The sequence below is a fragment of the Octopus sinensis genome, linkage group LG4, assembly GCF_006345805.1.
Source record: "Octopus sinensis linkage group LG4, ASM634580v1, whole genome shotgun sequence".
In the NCBI taxonomy this organism is placed as follows: domain Eukaryota; kingdom Metazoa; phylum Mollusca; class Cephalopoda; order Octopoda; family Octopodidae; genus Octopus; species Octopus sinensis.
This window is the reverse complement of record NC_043000.1, coordinates 154,713,550-154,733,549: the sequence shown is the minus strand read 5'-3', so window position 1 is coordinate 154,733,549 and position 20,000 is coordinate 154,713,550. Positions and strand designations below refer to the sequence as shown.

At 38.7% G+C, this 20,000-nt stretch overlaps 1 protein-coding gene across 11 annotated transcripts in view; it reads left to right on the top strand.

Annotated features, from left to right (window-relative positions):
* Nucleotides 1-20,000, top strand: part of LOC115210354 (potassium voltage-gated channel protein Shaw) — a 505,184-nt gene that overhangs the window by 473,998 nt on the left and 11,186 nt on the right. The gene's annotated exons all lie outside the window — the stretch shown is intronic.

Genomic DNA, 20,000 nt, shown 5'->3' with positions numbered 1-20,000 from the left:
AGTGGAGCACTAAGAGCACCATCCAAGCCCGATTGTTGCCAGAGCAGCTGACTGGCTTCTGTGTCGATGGCACATAAAAAGCATGATCATTACCAGCGTTGCCTTACTTGCACTTGTGCTGGTGACACATGAAAAAATATTCGAGTGAGTTCGCACCCAGTGCTGCCTGACTGGCTCCTGTGCAGGTGGCACGTAAAAAACACCATTTGAGCATGGCCGTTGCCAGTACCGCCTGACTGGCCCTCGTGCCAGTGAAAAGTATCCACTACACTCTCAGGGTGGTCAGCGTTAGGAAGGGCATCCAGCTGTAGAAACTCTACCAGATCAGATTGGAGCCTGGTGCAGCCATCTGGTTTGCCAGCCCTCAGTCAAATCATCCAACTCATGCCTGCATGGAAAGCAGACGTTAAATGATGATGATGATGATGATTATATATATACATATATATATATATATATACATACATGCATACATACATACATATATACATACATATACATATATACATACATAGGTATATATATATATATATATATACACACACATATATATATATAAATATACATACATATGTGTGTATGTATATATATATATATACATACATATGTATATATACATATATATATGAATATACATACATATGTGTGTGTGTGTGTGTATATATATATATATAATATATATATATATACATACATATGTATGTAGATATGTATATACATGCATTTATATACACATATGCAAACATGAGCAAACATACAGAGAAATGCACAGACGTGTACGTATGCACGTGCACACATGCATGTATGTATGCGTGTGCATGCATGCATGCATGTGTAAAGAAATTCAAAAAAAAGAAATACACGCAAATCACTTGAAGTAATAAATTAACCAATATATTTAGTTTGTCTGAAGTTGTTGCAGTCTGTTCTTTGAGATGGCACTTGTTTGCTTTGACAAGCAATACCCTCCCACCATCCCTCACTTCCTCCTCCTCCTCCTCCTCCTCCTTCACCTTCTCTTCCTCTCGCTCTCTCTTTTTTTACCGTTCTATCACTCTATCCATCAGTCTCACCGTTGAACACAGCTTCGCTTGGTAGCAGCAGTGTCTGCTACCACCACCGTTTTCTAGGTAGCAACATTATAAACAGCAAGACTCATTATTGACATTCTACTGCTACTGCTGCTTTTTCTCGTGCTGCTGCTGCTGCTGCTGTTGCTGATGTTGCTGCTGCTGTTGCCACTGCTGCTAGTAGTGCTGCTGCTGTATTCGGTGATGACGATGGATACTTAATTTTAAAATACAACAGCAGAAGATATATATCTGCCTGTTTGTGTATGTATGTATTTATGTATACACACATAAAGATATGTATATATATATATATATATATATATATATATATATTTACATATATGAGAACATATATATGCATATATATGTGTGCATGCATGTGTGTGTACATGTGTGTGTACATGTATACTCTTTACTCTTTTACTTGTTTCAGTCATTTGACTGTGGCCATGCTGGAGCACCGCCATTTAGTCGAGCAGATCGACCCCGGGACTTATTCTTTGTAAGCTCAGTATGTATATATGTACATAATATATGAGTTGTGTATGCATAGAAGCATATATGTGTGTCTGCATATATGTGCATGCATGCATGCATGTGTGTATGTGTGCACATGCGCACACGTGTGTGTATGTGAGTGTGTACATGTATGCTATATGATTTCCATTTCCATTTTTGTTCTACCGTTGTTGATCCATTACTGGATGAAACTTCAGCATGCTGTTACCCACTTAGCTATGATAGTTGCAGCCCTTACCTGTCCAAATTGTGAGGAAAGGAATAATGTTTCTGTGGTTGCATATTAGCACTCTGGCCATTAGCACTTTGGTAGAATTTTTAACTCAATAGGCAAAGAACAAGAACAGATATTATGAGCAGCTCATCACGCTAATTCTGGCAATCTACTCTCTTGGATTGGTTACATTATCGGCACTGAATGGATAAGGCGCAAAGTTTAGCTTGCCAGGATTTGAACTCAGAGTAAAGAAAACCAGAAAATGCACTTGTAATTTACTACTTCTGATTCAATAAATTCTGTCTAACCCCTACAAGCATTGAACGTTAGATAAGGTAGTGACAAGTGACTGAGACTTTTGGTAATATACCATGCTTGAGAAGACCTGTCATGCGAAGTGAGATCCTAGTTGTGGCCGATGCTGGTGTTTTGTAGCTGACCCTGGTGCATAAAAAGCACCCACGACACTCTTGGAGTGGTTGGTGTTAGAAAGGGCATCCAGCTATAGGAGCTATGCCAAATCAGATTGAAACCTGGTGCAGTTACCCACTTACCAGTTTTCAGTCAAACCATCCAGCCAATGCCAGTATGGAAAGTGTACATTAAATAATGATGATGACAATGATGATGATGATAATCAAAGTGTACAGTATTATATATCCATTACAGCCAATCTTACATTTCAGTTTCACGCTAGGGTTTCAGTAGAGTGTTAGATAACAGCTCGAATATGTAACCTTGCACCCTTCAGAGATCACAGCTATGAAATAGACTGATAAAGAGATATATATGTATATACATACATACATACATAAGTGCAGGTATGGCATTGTGATTAAGAAATCTACTTTACAACCTTGAGTTCCCGAGTTTTATCCCACTGTATGGCATATTTTTTATAGCCTCATAGCTTGTGAGTGAAACTGGGTAGAAGGAAACTGTATAGAAACCCATCAAGTCAGTTGTATCTGTAATTCTAAAGTACAGCCTTCCCACTCAATGTGTTGCAACGATTTTGCATGAAAATTACATTAAGTGTACCATTGTGTGTGGAATGTTAAGGCACTTGCACATTAATTCAGGAGCAGGTAATGTAGTTGACCAAATAGCTGAATCTTCATCATTAAGCAACAGTGATCCAACCATACACACATACACGCACACACATATAAACTACATGTAACTTGCACTTATAAAACATACTCATCATCAGATGTCAATTAGAGATCATAACTATTTCAGTACTTTCCACAAGTATTATTCAACTCCAATGTAGCCTTCAGGCTACCAGGAAATGTTCACATCCTTTTGGCCCATATTGTTGCATGCTTTTCACCACCTTTCATCTATGCAGTTGCCTCACCAAAACCGGGGCAACCAAAACCAGCCAACAATTATGTTTTACTACTGACTGAGGATTCAGTAATAATCTTGGCATTGTTGATTCTTTCTCTCATATACCCCTACTGGATGGAAGTACTCCGTCAGTTCCGACGATGAGGGTTCTGGTTGATCTGAATCAACGGAACAGCCTGCTCGTGAAATTAACGTGTAAGTGGCTGAGCACTCCACAGACACGTGTACCCTTAACGTAGTTCTCGGGGATATTCAGCGTGACACAGAGAGTGACAAGGCCGGCCCTTTGAAATACAGGTACAACAGAAACAGGAAGTAAGAGAGAGAGAGAGTTGTGGTGAAAGAGTACAGCAGGGATCACCACCATCCCCTGCCGGAGCCTCGTGGAGCTTTTAGGTGTTTTCGCTCAATAAACACTCACAACGCCTGATCTGGGAATCGAACCGCGATCCTACGACCGCGAGTTCGCTGCCCTAACCACTGGGCCATTGCGCCTCCACATACCCCTACTACATCCATGACAAAACATTTGTACCATCCAATACAGTTCATGAATTATTGTTCTTTTGCTTCTTCCAAGCATAATACAAGACAAGTAAGGCACGGAGAATTTAATAACAAATCTACAATCTCTGAAAGTACTATTGTATATTGCCATCCTTGTGTGTCATGCAATTCCTTAAACTCTTTCCACCATATTTTAAACATTTCCTTCGATGGGCCCATTCCATATTGTATTCTCAAGGTAACATCAACTCCACTATTAGAAATATTATCAAGTCAGATAATGCTGATAATAATCAGATGTTGCTTAGTTATTGCAATATGGCTTGGGAACATGAGATCTTACTCCAGATTCACCTGCACCTTCCAGATATGACCTACATCTAGAAACCTAGCTTTTTGCTTTTGTTTTCTTATATTCTTACATTGCATTGCATTCTTCCACCTTCCATGCAGAAAACAACCAGGTGCCACACTTGTTAGTGATTTTCTTTATAGTGATTGTACTTTGTTACTGTTTTAGTGCTCTAGCAAGGACGTCTAAGATTTGGTTAAGCTGCCAATGTATATTCTGCCAAGGATAACGTATATGCTGCCAGAATATGCTTCAACTATGTGCAGTCTCCACATTGATGACAATTAGTCATGTTATTTCAATTTGGGCCTGGGATAGAAGCCTGTCATATGCTAATATTAGATCAGATAACAACATGGCTGACTCCATGTTCCACAGCATACTTAGAATATTCCATGAGAGTTTTATATGTGTGTGTGTGTAAATACTTTTATACATATATATATATATCATATATATATGTATATATACATAAATATATGTGTGTGTGTGTATATATATATATATATATATATATATATATATATACACATATATATATATGAGAGAAGGGAGGCAGTCAGAATTTTGGATAATCTTTTAATAGTGCTTTCATTTGTTTTTTTGAACTTGTCAAGACAAAATCAAAATCAAAATGGTAAAAACAGAATGTTTCGTTGTTCATTTATATGAATTTGATGGTTTTTTGCTTTGTTTATAAGAGGAGAATATTTTTTGTCTTATTTTAAAAAAAGGGGGAAAGAAAGAAAGAAAAGAAAAGATAGAGAGAAACAGATAGAGAGAGAGGTTTCTGGACAATCAAGAAAGAGGAGAAAAAATAATAATAAAAGATGGAGATATATAGATAGATAGAGAAAGAAAGAGGGTTTTTTTTCAATTTGATGTAGCCAATTCATTGAAATTTCATTACAAAGCATTTTTCTTTTTTTGCCCTTTCTTTCTCTTTTCTTTTCTTTCCATTGTACACCTATCAACATATTTGGAAATAGACACATTTTCTCACAAGGGCTGGTGACCTTTCAACATGTCAATTTTAGGAAGTAGGATGGAAGAAATACGAAAAGGCTGTACCAGACACAAGTTTGATTTGACATGATTTTCTATGGTTGGATGCCCTTCCTAACACCAACCACTCTGAGAATGTAATTTTTACATGCCACCGGCACAGGTGCCATTTGCATGACACCTGTATCTGTCATGACTGCAATTTTACTTGGCTTGATGGGTCTTCTTCTCAAGCACGACATAATGCCAAAAGTCTCGGTCATTGCTTCTCAGAGGCCTAACGCTCAAAAGGAACTCAGTCACTTTGCCTCCATGAGGGCCAATGCTTGAAAGATACTCAGCCACTTTACCTCCATGAGGCCCAATGCTTGAAAGGAATTTAGCCACTTGCCTCCTTGAGGTCCAACACTCAAAAGGAACTCAGAATCTAAATTATATAATAAAGCAGGACCTGCTTAAATATATATATATATATTTGAGTAACTTTCATCCTTTTGTAGGATTTATTTTTATTTCTCTTGCTTGGATAAAAAAATTCAAAAGAGATCTTTTTCACGAATTACTTTGCAAGTAGCTACATTAGATATCTTTCCTAATCGGTGGTAAAATGGTTCTAGTATTCTTTCTCAGGTATATCTAAGTTCTATAAGAACAGCAGGTTGTCAAAATCCCAATGTTATGTACATATAAATATATCACGTAACTGACCAGGCTATCAGATGTTGCTACATACCGCTGGTCACAATGCGCTTCACATTGTTTTAGCCTTCAAATAACACCACCCCACTGGCTAAGCAAGCAGGCCAACAGAAGAAAGAGTGAGAGAAAGTTGCAGCGAAAGAGTACAGCAGGGATCGCCACCACCCCCTGCCGGAGCCTCGTGGAGCTATAGGTGTTTTCACTCAATAAACACTCACAACGCCCGGTCTGGGAATCGAGACCGCGATCCTACGACTGCGAGTCCGCTGCCCTAACCACTGGGCTATGGGCCATTGTGCCTCCACAGACATATATATATATATATATATTATATATATATATATATATATATATTATATATATATATATTATATATATATTATATATATATATATATATATATATATACATGATCATTTATAGAAATGAGTATCACATTAACATTGAAGCCACATTCAGAAGCAACAGTAATAATATAATATAAATGTTTTCCCTTCATTCATCATCAATACTATTGGAAAAAAATGATAATAAAAATGTAGTTCCTCTGCTTCTCTTTCAAACATTTAATTTTGGAGAGAATATTTTGATAAAGTGTAACTCCATTGCTTTTGGGAATTTCGGGTCTTCTCTTGAACATTTGTAAAAGGGAAAGATTTTGAACTTTCCATCACTTCATATTTCTAGGTGCTTGCTCAATGGAATCTAGCACAATTCCTCTTGTCAGATGTGTTGCCTGAGGATTCTTGGATGTTGGCAGAGAGGGAATTGCTTGTTTCACCAATGTAATTTTCCTTACAGTTGGGGCAAGTATTATAGTATATGAGATTCTGTGTCTTGCAGTTCATATCTGCATTTACTTTGAACAAGAATTCGCTCTTGAATTTTGTGGGAACCACTTTCTTTGTATTAAAAGTTGTTGTTGTTGCATGTTGCACGTCTGCTATCTCCACATTCTTTTATGGAGAATTCTGATTCATTCTCTGATGTGAATTTTGCTCTTGTGAGGTGGTTTTTGAGATTTTTTGGTTGACGTCTACTGTTTCATAAGGGGTTTTTATCAGTCAATCTTTCATTTTGGGACTTCGTAGGAGTATAGGTAGGTTTGATTTTTCAGTGTAAAAGATGTTGGCTACCCCAGGATTGTGTGTATTAATAAACAGAAATATGTGTTTGTGAATTTTTTCCTTTGGTGTTCTTAGTTGTGGGATGCTCAGCTTCATCACCTTTTTAATTTCCTCTTTTATTAACCCTAAGGGGTATCTCTGCTTTGTTAGGAAGTTTTTATGCATATATATATATATTATCATCATCAGTTAACTTCCACCTTCCATGTTAGCATAGGTGAGACTATATATATATATATATATATATATATATATATATATATATGTTCTTTATATTTATTACAGCACCATCTGCTGAGATCAAAATATTCAAATAAACAGGTTTCATTCAATATGTGACCACATGTGTATCGTTGCCGATTTTTTCCCTCCGTCTTCCCTTCCTTGGATCTTTCCTTTTCCTATGTTTCTGACGAAGAGCTCCGCTCGAAATGTTAAATCCTCCTGCTTTCTTTCCTTTCCTGAGTGTCCAATAACACTATACTTGTTCCATGTCCTCGCGTTGTTGTGTTTTCTCTTTGTGTTTTCATGTTTGGATTAACTATATATATATATATTATATATATATATACATATATATATATAAGAGAACGAGGTGTACGTACGCCGCTATATATATATATATATATATATATATACATATATAGGTGTGTGTGTGTACATATATATTTATTTCTATGCATATCTATGTGTGTGTGTGTTTGTGTCTGTGTATATGTGTGTGCATGTGTGTTTATATACATATGCTGAGACCCCCTTCGGTCATGACTGACCATGGGATTGCACCTAAAAAGTTACCCTCCCAGGCACAAGTCCACGCAAGGCTGTTTGTGGAAAACCAGCAGTCTCCCATGCATACTGGCCTCCCCTCTCCACACCATCAATGTTATCCAAGGGAAAGGCAAAGGGGCCGATACAGCTTAGCACCAGTGATGTCATAACTCATTTCTACAGCTGAGTGAACTGGAGCAACATGAAATAAAGTGTCTTGCTCAAGAACACAACTCGCAGCCTGGTCAGGGATTTGACTCACAACCTCATGATTGTAAGCTCGATGTTCTAACCACTGAGCCATGCACCTTCACTATATACATATATAATATACTATATGCATATATAATATACATATATATGCATATAAAATTATTCATTTATATATTTATACATATGTACATATATATATATATATATATATACATACACGTACATGTACATACAAACATATATACACACTCACATGCACACACACACACACACACACACACACACACACACGTATATATACACATGCACATATATTCATCATTTGGATGGATCAATGAATCAATGGATATATGGATTCAGACCAACTGTTGGTTGACTATTTCTTTGTATTTATTACAGCACCATCTGCTGAGATCAAAATATTCAAATAAACAGGTTTCATCATATTTATATTGGTGACCATATATGAAAATAACAAAAGAAACTGTAGCACAAATAAAACATGGCTGAAAGGAATATTAAAAATACATGAAAATCATACAGAGTGTAGAAAATGTAATCCATTTATGATAGAGAGAAGAAAGGAGGGAAAGATATTCTGTGAGCATATTATGTTTATTTGGAAAGTAGTTCTATCGGTATTAATAAGAATATCCCTTAAATGGTTTAACAATTAATTGAGTTTTGAAAAACTCTAGTAGCTCTAAACTGTGTTATATCATTTACAAAATGAATTTCAAAATATATTACATAATAATAACAGATAAATTTCTGGTGAAAGTAAGAGTGCTCAGACTTACAAGGAAATATTCAATAAGTTTGTCTGGCTAACCACCAATCAAGACAGATGTTTAAACAGTTGGTCAGTTACTTCGAACTGATGTAACATGTCTGAGTTAAGTTATTCATAATACTAGGCTTACACAATGAGAACATTTTATGCCAAAAGAAAACTTACCACTTCACTTTCATTGAATTTAAAATTTGAAAATACAGAAAAAAAATAGAAAATTTTTTGCAAAAGACATAGCCTTGGCAGTGTAGTAAGAAATTATCTTCCCAACCACATTGTTCTGGGTTCAGTCCCACTGCAGCAACCTTGTGAGTGAATTTGGTAGCTGGAAAAGGATAAAAAGCTTTCATATATATATATATATATATATGACAGGCACCCATGCCAACCCCCTTTGCTTGTGAAGACATGTTGGGGCAATCGAAATCGAAATCGAATTGAACCAGCCAGGATCCCTGGTCTGGTGGTACGTAAAAAGCACTATTCGACTCGTGGCTGTGGCACGTAAAATACTCCAATGCGACCGTACGACAGGCACCCATGCCAACCCCCTTTGCTTGTGAAGACATGTTGGGGCAAGCAAAATCGAAATCGAATTGAACCAGCCAGGATCCCTGGTCTGGTGGTACGTAAAAAGCACTATCCGACTCGTGGCCGATGCCAGCACCGCCTCGACTGGCTTCCGTGCCGGTGGCACGTAAAATGCACCAATCTGACCGTGGCCGTTGCCAGCCTCGCCTGGCACCTGTGCAGGTGGCACGTAAAAAGCACCCACTACACTCACGGAGTGGTTGGCGTTAGGAAGGGCATCCAGCTGTAGAAACATTGCCAGATTAGACTGGAGCCTGGTGCAGCCTTCTGGCTTCCCAGAACCCCGGTCGAACCGTCCAACCCATGCTAGCATGGATAACGGACGTTAAACGATGATGATGATGATGATGATATATATATATATATATTATTATTATTATTATTATTATTATTATATTATTATTATTATTATTATTCAGTAGTTTTATTTTTATAGCGTGCTTTCACTTCACTACCGAGCGCAGCTCTGTGTGCCTTGGGTATGTGCTGTGATTTGTTGTGATGCTCTGATGGTTATTGTATGGAAAGTGTTCTGCGTAGGATGTGTGCAGTGCCTAGTAGTGCAATTTTCTGTATGTTATATGTGTTGTAAGTCCTGGTGTTTTTGTTATGTATTTGTCTGAATATTTTTTATCATGCCTAATGCACCTACTATGATAGGAATTGTTTCTGTTTTCAGATTCCACATTCTAGTTACCTCTATTTCCAGGTCTTTGTATTTTGAGAGTTTCTCCATTTCTTTTAGAGACACGTTGTCATCAGCCGGTATTGATACATCAATTAGAAAGCATTTTTTTTCTTCATGGTCTCTGACAACTATATTGGTCTGTTGGCCTTAATTTCTCTATCTGTGTGTATCGGCATATCCCAGAGTATGGTTGCTTTCTCGTTTTCTGTGACCTTTTCTGGTGTGTGCCTATACCATCTTTTTTCTGTTGTTATTCCATAATGTTGGCATAGCTTCCAATGTATGTAGGTTCCAACTCTGTCATGTCTGTGAATATATTCCTTCTTAGCCAGGACTGGGCAGCTAGAGATAATATGATTTATTGTTTCTTGTCCATCTCCACATATTCTGCAGTTACTTGTAATATTTCTTTTCATTACATGTTTTTGGTAATTTCGGTAATTATCATTATTATTATGATTATTATTATTATTATTATTATTATTATTATATCATGATCATCATCATTTAATATCTGTTTTCCATGCTGGCATGGGTTGGACAGTTTGACTGAGGACTGGCAAGCCCAAAGGCTGCACCAGTCTCCAATCTGATCCGGCAAGGTTTCTACAGCTGGATGTCCTTCCTAACACCAACCACTCTGAGAGTGTAGTGGGTGCTTTTTATGTGCCACCAGCACAGGAGCCAATCGGTGGGCACTAACATCGACCACATTTGAATGGTGCTTATTACAGGTCTCCAGCACAGGTGCCAGTCAGGCGGCACTGGCATCGGCCACGACTATGATTTCACTTGACTCAACCGGTCTTCTCAAGCACAGTGTGTCGCCTGGCAATTCAAGGGCACTTTTAAATGGGTTGATTATGCAACACTGGTATCAGCTACAGCTGGGATCTCACTTTGCTTGCAGGGTCTTCTCAGTCACAGCATATCTCCAAAGCATGTGTGTGTGTTTGTGTTACTGTTACTTTGTCTTGGCATCATGTGATGCTTGTAAATGAACGTCACCATCATGCAAGCAGTGTCCTTCATTTCCAGTCTTCTATGAAAACATTTCTGGTCATGGGGAAACTCAGTTTATAGTCTAAAGTTTATTTATATATTTACTTAAACTGCAATGTTTCATGTGACAGAAAGCAAAAACCTAGAGGTAATCGTTATCATCTGCAAAGAGATGGGGAGATAACTTCATTTGCTTGCATATGTCTTTAAAATAAAAGACATAATTGGATAAATATGTTTTGGCTTATTTGACCTCATCAACATATAAAAAAGAGTTTGCATATGTTTTTGGCCAAAAGAGCTAAGAAATAAATAATTCAAGGAATCAGTGACATAACTTTGGATAAGTTAATGGGTGGTGCATCTCATCATCATCATCATCATCATCATTTAATATCTGCTTTCCATCACGTTGGCATAGGTTGAACTGTAGATATATATATATATATATATATGATAGATCGGTAGCCACTACAGACATTTTTTTCTTCTCTCCTTGTTTTTTCTGTGTCCCTTTCTGTAGAAGAGCATAGGCTCGAAACATAAAAGAGTTTTTCAATTCCTGAGTGTTATACTAATACATCTATTTGTTTTGTACACCACCTGTCTTCGTCTTTTGTTTTTTTTCATGAACTCTCCCTATATATATATATATATATATATATAAAACCTCCACTGGTCAATGTTAACCATGCTTTTGTAGATCTCTCCAGATTGTTTCAGGAAGACTAGCAGTTGCACATGATGCATGCAAGTCTTCCCTCTATGTGTCACTGGTGTTTATCCAAGAGAAAAGCTGCTGACTTGGGCCCAGTACAACATGATAGCAGTGCTGTCACAGACATGACTATCAGAAGGCAAAGAGCTGGAAATGATACCATAAAGCATTCCACCTGATCTTTTGCAGCTCCATTAATCTAGGTTGATGGACTGGTGCTTTTTTGTCAACCCTGGTACTTTTTTATCTACCCTGATTTTGAACACAGAATACATAGGTTCAGAATAAATATCACAATTCTATCTGACAGTCTATGCACACATACATACATGTGCACAGGCACATGCACACATACTATGAAAGGATGAAAGGCAAAGGTGATCTCAGCAGAATTTGAACTCAGAATATAGACAGACAAAATACTGCTAAGCATTTTGCCTGGTGTGCTAATGATTCTGCCAGCTTACCATTTCATGCATATATATATTTGAAAACGTAACTGCTGAAGCTTAATTTTCTGCAGCAAATTTTTTCCTATTTCCTTATTAGTCCTTTTATCATCATCTTCATCATCATCGTTTAACGTCCGCTTTCCATGCTAGCATGGGTTGGACGGTTCAACTGGGGTCTGGGAAGCCCGAAGGCTGCACCAGGCCAGTCAGATCTGGCAGTATTTCTACAGCTGGATGCCCTTCCTAACGCCAACCACTCCGAGAGTGTAGTGGGTGATTTTATGTGCCACCGACACAGGTGCCAGACGAGGCTGGCGAACGGCCAAAAATTTCTAAGTCTCTCTAAGGGAGACTACAGCAGCAGTACTGGAAATTAACAGTTATCGCCAAGCTAATATGGCAGTCCATAAATATAAAACTAAAGCTATCATCGATTAGCTCCAAGAGGCCATCACCTCTAGCTAGCTATATGATCCTTCAAACAGATGGTCAGCAGTGACACCTGCTGGGTTTGGCTACTCTGCATTGATAAAGGGCAAATACCCTGAAACCTGTCTGCAGATGTCTGACCAGCAAAGGGAAGCGGCTGACCTCCCCTGTTCATAGATTATAATGGACACAGGTTTGTGTGTCATATAGCTAGCTAGAGGTGATGGCCTCTTGGAGCTAATCAACGACAGCTTTAGTCTTATATTTATGGACTGCCATATTAGCTTGGCGATAACTGTTAATTTCCTTTTATATTTATTTTGGAAAGATAACTTTTGAAAGCCCATTAATATTTCCTGACTTTCTCGTCCTCAACTTCTGAATAAAATGGGGTAGTATCAGGTGGTTGCTGCATTTCATACAAGGCAGCAAAGGATCATGGATATAATGTTGTAACTAATCATGGGTCTTGGGTATAATGTAACAATCATCATAATTATACTTAGTAAGTTTTGATCAGTGGAAGTGCGTGGTTTAGTGGTTAGGGTGTCAGCACCATGATCATAAGATTGTGGTTTCGATTCCTTGACCAGGTGACGCGTTGTGTTCTTGAGCAAAACACTTCATTTCACGTTGCTCCAGTCCACTCAGCTGGAAAAAAAGAGTAACGCTGCGATGGACTGGCGCCCCATCCAGCTGGGGAACACATACGCCATTGAAACCGGGAAACCGGGCCCATGAGCCTGGCTAGGCTTTAAAAGGGCGCATTTATTTATTATTTAAGTTTTGATTAGGCTACTACTTCTAGCATTATAACATTCTTGTTTATTTATCATAGTTATCAATTTTGCTCCCATTTTTCTTTATACTGTTCCAAACAGAGATCGACCATATGTAACCTTTGCCATAGCTTTGCCAATAGTTGCTGTTTAACCACAGGTCATCTCTCATTAAGCAGACCTATGAGCAAAATAGTTCCAGCTGTGATTATTCCATTTTTTAAAAAAAGACATTATGTATCCATGACTACAACATTTATTACATTCTTCATATTTTTAAGAAGAAAATTGGCTACTATTTTTAGCAGGTCCAGCAACTACATAGAGGCTTCCTTGCTGGTGTCATTAACATGATGAGATTAATATTGTTACCTTCATGTGGTGAATGTAGCATATGCACACATTTATTCTAATTTGTCACACAGTCAACAATGTGTGAAAACATATTGATGCTGTACACTGACTGCAACAAAATCTCTATGGCTCTCTCTCTCTCTCTCTCTCTCTCTCAGTCTCCAAGTCTTGCATTCTGTTTCTCTCTCTCTCTCTCTCTCTTGCTTTCTTTATCTGCCTTTCTTTCTCTCTCTCATTCTCTCAAGCTTTCTCCCATCGTTCCTTCTGTTTTGTACTCATAGAGGCGCAGGAGTGGCTGTGTGGTAAGTAGCTTACTAACCAACCACATGGTTCCGGGTTCAGTCTCACTGTGTGGCAATTTGGGCAAGTGTCTTCTGCTATAGCCCCGGGCCGACCAATGCCTTGTGAGTGGATTTGGTAGACGGAAACTGAAAGAAGCCTGTCGGATGTATATATATATGTATGTGTGTGCATGTGTGTGTGTGTCTGTGTTTGTCTCCCTAGCATTGCTTGACAACCAATGCTTGTGTGTTTATGTCCCCGTCACTTAGCGGTTTGGCAAAAGAGACCGATCGAATAAGTACTGGGCTTACAAAGAATAAGTCCTGGGGTCGATTTGCTCGACTAAAGGCGGTGCTCCAGCATGGCCACAGTCAAATGACTGAAACAAATAAAATAGTAAAATAGTAAATAGTATATCCACAACCCCTCTCAGACACACTCATTCTTATTCATCTCTCTCTCTCTCTCTTTTTCTTTCTCTCTTTCTTATGAACTCTCTTTCAGTCCAATCTCTTACTCTCTTACACATGCACAAACACCCACATACACACACATGTTTAGTTTTCACTCTCTCTCTCTCTCTCCCTCTCTCTCTCCCTCTCCCTCACTCTCTCTCTCTCTCTCCCTCTCTCTCTTTCTCTTTCTCTCTCTCCCTCTCTCTCTTTCTCTTTCTCTCTCCTTTTCACAAACACATACTCAAACACAATCTCGTTTAGTTTTTCTCCCTCCTTTTCTCTCTCTCTCTCTCACACACACACACACATACACATGTACACTCATCTCCACTCTCTCTCTCTCCTTCATCTCCATTCCTTTTCTCATTCATCTTTACTCTTCTTTATGCTTGTCTCTATCTTCATCTCTTCTATTTCATTCACTCTTTCATTGTTATCTCGCAAAATCGACGGAGCATCGAACAAAACGCTTTGCAGGTTTAGTTTTGGCTCTTTTCATTCTGAGTTCAAATTCTAACGAAATCAACTTTGCCTTTCATCAGTTGGAGGTGGGATGGTCAATAACATAAAGTACCAGTCATGTACTAGGGATCAGTCTAATCAACTAACCTCTTCCGTCAACACTAATTTATACCTGAATCAGAAATCATTCTCTCTATTTTTTTCTGCTGTAACTGAATCTGTAACTGATTGGGATTTACTTTAGCTGATTCCAGTCACTGGCCTGCTGCCATGCTGGAGCAGGGTGCCACTTTCAAACGTTTTGGTCAGTGCAAATGACCACAACACTTTTTTTCTCTTTATGCATCTGCTACTTATTTTATCAACTGGTACTGGTGAAGGTGCATGGCTTAGTGGTTAGAGCATTGTGCTCACAATCATGAGGTTGTGAGTTCAATTCCCAGACCAAGCTGTGTGTTGTGTTCTTGAGCAAGACACTTTATTTCATGTTGCTTCAGTTCACTCAGCCAAAGAAATGAGTTGCGACGTCACTAGTGCCAAGCTGTATCAGCCTTTGCCTTTCCCTTGGATAACATCAGTGATGTGGAGAAGGGAGGCCGGTATGCATGGGTGACCACTGGTCTTCCATAAACAACCTTGCTTGGGCTTGTACTTTGGAGGGGAACTTTCTAGGGGCAATCCCATAGTCGTTCATGGTCTTTACTTTTTTACTTACTCTTACTCTTTTACTCTTTACCTTGTTTCAGTCAGTTGACTGTGGCCATGCTGGAGCACCACCTTTAGTCAATCAAATCGACCCTAGGACTTATTCTTTGTAAGCCCAGTACTTATTCTATCGGTGTCTTTTGCCTAACTGCTAAGTTACGAGGACATAACGCACCAGCATCGGTTGTTAAGCGATGTTGGGGGGACAAACACAGACACACAAACACATACACACACATATATATATACATATATACGACAGGCTTCTTTCAGTTTCCGTCTACCAAATCCACTTACAAGGCTTTGGTCGGTCCGAGGCTATAGTAGAAGACATTTTCCCAAAGTGCCACACAGTGGGACTGAACCCGGAACCATGTGGTTCATAAGCAAGCTACTTACCACACACCCACTCTTATGCCTACTTGTCCAACCATTATGTTACAAAACATATAGGGACACAATATTAGCAATAACACTGATTTTAATTAGGTATAAATTTAAACAGGCACATAGACATATGCAATACATCATCCTCATCATCGTCATCATCATTTAACATCCAGGTTCTGTGCTAGCATGGGTTGGTCCAATGAGTCAAAAGACTACATCATTCTCCACTGTCTGATTTGGCTTGCTTTCTATGGTTGGATGCCCTTCCTAATTCCAACCACTTTACAGTGAGTACTGAGTGTTTACACACACACACACATACACATATATATGTAGGGGAGGGTGTCACTCCCTGGAATAATATATATATATTATTCCAAGAGGTAACAAGTTCAAAAAGAAGAAATGTCCAGCCACTGAAAATAAAATACTCAAAGATAAGTTTGAGTGTAAATAAAAATATTTAATCAATAATCAATAATCAGACAAGATATATTCTGTTTCAACAATGGTTCATAGGGAAATAAGCAAAACAAAATATATTTTACTGAATTAATGATTATATATATATATATATTTGATGCTTTTTTCCAAAGAATCTAATGCTCTTAGCTTAGTTTTTCCTTGGGGCAGGCCAGATTTGAGCTATTTCAAGATTAATCAGCCGAAATTGCGAGGATGATCTGGTTCTTGACTGAGAATAAAAGGTTTCGAATGACCCGTCCTTGTTCTTTGTTTTTGGGGGTTTTTTGTATTGTCTATCTGGATGTTTTGGTGTCCCTTTTTGTATCACTTAGTTGTCCGGATGTTTTGCGTTCTTGTCCCATTTTGTATTTTATATATATATATATATATATATATATTTATATATCCTTAAATCCTTAAAAATGTTTTAGCCCGAAGGCCGCGGCCATACTGGGTTTAGAGGTTATTATGTAATACAGAATAGATCTATAAATTTCAGATAAAACTGCAAGTGCAATTTAAATTTATACATTATTGAGCTTAAGACTCTCTCTCTCTCTCTCTCTGTCTCTCTCTCTTTCTCTCTCTCTCTCTCTTTCTCTCTCTCTCTCACACACACACAACAGAAAATGAAGCATCACCTGAACAAGTTAAGTCAGTTAAACTGATTTTATATAAATAATGCATTTTTTGGCAGCAAGTTCAATTAAACTACCAACATGTTAGCAATTTTCATTTTTGATGGTATGATGCACTGAACTATGAACTTACAAACCCCTATGAAACTGTATTCATCATATTACAGTGTGGAAGACACATATCAGCACTTCAAAAACATACGAAAACTGTTATCTTGACATAGATATTCATCACAACAATTCTGACCCGGTTAATGATGTGATACCACTGCAGTGGAATCATCATCATCATCAACATTTAACATCCATTTTCTATGCTGGCATGGGTTAGATGACTTGACAGGAACTGGCAAGGTCAGGGATCACACCAAGTTCCATAGTCTGTCTTGGCTTGGTTTCTATGGATAGATGCCCTTCCTAATGCCAACCACTTTACAGAGAGTACTGGGTGCTTTTTACATGGCTCCATCACCAGTGCTTTTTACATGGTACAAGCACCCACACCAATGCTTTTTATGTGGTACCTTGGTTTTAGGATCTCAGCTCTCTTGTGGTGGGCAAGTTTTCTTGAGTCTGTGCAACAAAATTTTGACACCAAATAATAAATGTTTAAGTGAAGTTAAAAGCCTTTGTCTGTTTTAGAAAGGCTAATATGTGTCTTCCACACAATTGTTTTAGCATCACACACATAGGCGCAGGAGTGGCTGTGTGGTAAGTGGTTTGCTTACCAACCACATGGTTCCGGGTTCAGTCCCACTGCGTGGCATCTTGGGCAAGTGTCTTCTGCTATAGCCTCAGGCCGACCAATGCCTTGTGAGTGGATTTGGTAGACGGAAACTGAAAGAAGCCTGTCGTATATATATGTATATATATGTATATATATATATTATATATATATATATATATATATGTATATGTATGTGTGTGTATATGTTTGTGTGTCTGTGTTTGTCCCCCCACCATCACTTGACAACCGATGCTGGTGTGTTTACGTCCCCGTCACTTAGCGGTTCGGCAAAAAGGGACCGATAGAATAAGTACTGGGCTTACAAAGAATAAGTCCCGGGGTCGATTTGCTCGACTAAAGGTGGTGCTCCAGCATGGCCGCAGTCAAATGACTGAAACAAGTAAAAGAGTAAAGAGTAAAGAGTCTCAGATGAAATCACTTGCCTGGCAAGTACAATACTTGAAATATGTACATATTGTGTGTTGTATATGTGAGGAGTATACATATATACATGTGCTTGTACATACACATGCACTGAATATCAGATGAGTATATGATCTGTTGTGTTGGCAAACATATGATTATTCATAATGTATATTCAAGCTTTCAGTTTTGGCATGCATCTAATTACATCCACTTACTCTTTAACTTCTGTGAGAGTAATCTACCTTGGTTCATATTATAAAGTCTGCCTGCTTACTGCTGAAGTCACATCTCCTGTGTGAGGTTCGGCACCCTGAGATAAGCTTTCACTATTTCCGTCTGTATCTTTCTTAGCTTTTCATTTCGGTGGTTTCTGTCCACATGTGAGGGTGCATGGCCTGGTGGCTCACGTGTTTTGCTCACAGGTGGCACGTTGTGCACTTGAGCAAAACACTTTATTTCACATTGCCCTAGTGTTGTGTGGGAATTTGCATGTCGAAGAATAGACAATAACATTTTCTTTGGCGCATGAGTGGCAAGGTGGTAAGTAGCTTGCTTACCAACCACATGGTTCCGGGTTCAGTCCCACTGCATGGCACATTGGGCAAGTGTCTTCTGCTATAGCCTCGGGCCGACCAAAGCCTTGTGAGTGGATTTGGTAGACGGAAACTGAAAGAAGCCCGTCGTATATATGCATATATATATATATGTATGTGTGTGTATGTTTGTGTGTCTGTGTTTGTCCCCCTAGCATTGCTTGACAACCGATGCTGGTGTGTTTATGTCTCCGTCACTTAGCGGTTCAGCAAAAGAAACTGATAGAATAAGTACTGGGCTTACAAAGAATAAGTCCCGGGGTCAAGTTGCTCGACTAAAGGCGGTGCTCCAGCATGGCCGCAGTCAACTGACTGAAACAAGTAAAAGAGTAAAGCGTAAGAGTATGTCATAAAAGGCAAATAAAAGTAGTCGAGAGAGGATTTTTACTCCAGCCTCATAAAAAAATCCTCTTCAGTAATGACTTCCCAAACAGAATCATGGATTGGAAGGTTGTTGCCTGAGCAGGGCAAAGGTGTCATCTACCAGGAGTTGGGAATCACCAACAAATGATAGATGTAGTAATGTGCAGTTACAGCACATGCCCCCGCCCTCATGCAACTACTCACTAGTGCAGTGATTTTCAAGCAGGGTTCCGCCAGTACAGTCCAGGGGTTCCGCAAGAAGATACAAAACTGCTAAAATCGGCAATAATTTTTAATTCTCCTGTGCAGATATGTGTGCACAAGACTATTAAATTATTGCACAGGGGATCCTCGAACCAGTGGAATGTTTCCTTGGGGTTCCGCTCCAGTAATAAGTTTGAAAAGTACTGCACTAGTGTATCTAGAAGGGGGCAGAGGAGGCAGTCTGCCCCAGGCAGCACTTTTCTGGAGGTAGCACCACTTTGGGGTCCGCTGTAGGCAATATGTATTTTTTTGTGGGGACCCAGGAGCTGCAGACTGAAGGGCCACCCCAGGCAGCACAAACTCTAGCTATGCTAGTGCAATTACTACTACTTTCAAATGAATCTTCTAACACTTCTTTGCCCAGCTGTCATCATCAACACACATTACTTGTCCATGCAAATACAGATGTCATTTTTTTTTTTTATTTTGTACAGTATATCTGATTCCTCTTACACTTAGATTTTCTCTCATCTCATCTCATCTCATCTCATCAGTGCCTCATCATTCATGCACTCAAGTAGAAAAATACAAAATTTTGTACCAAGATAGTTTTCAAAATTACAAAACATCTAAAGGAAGTAACCC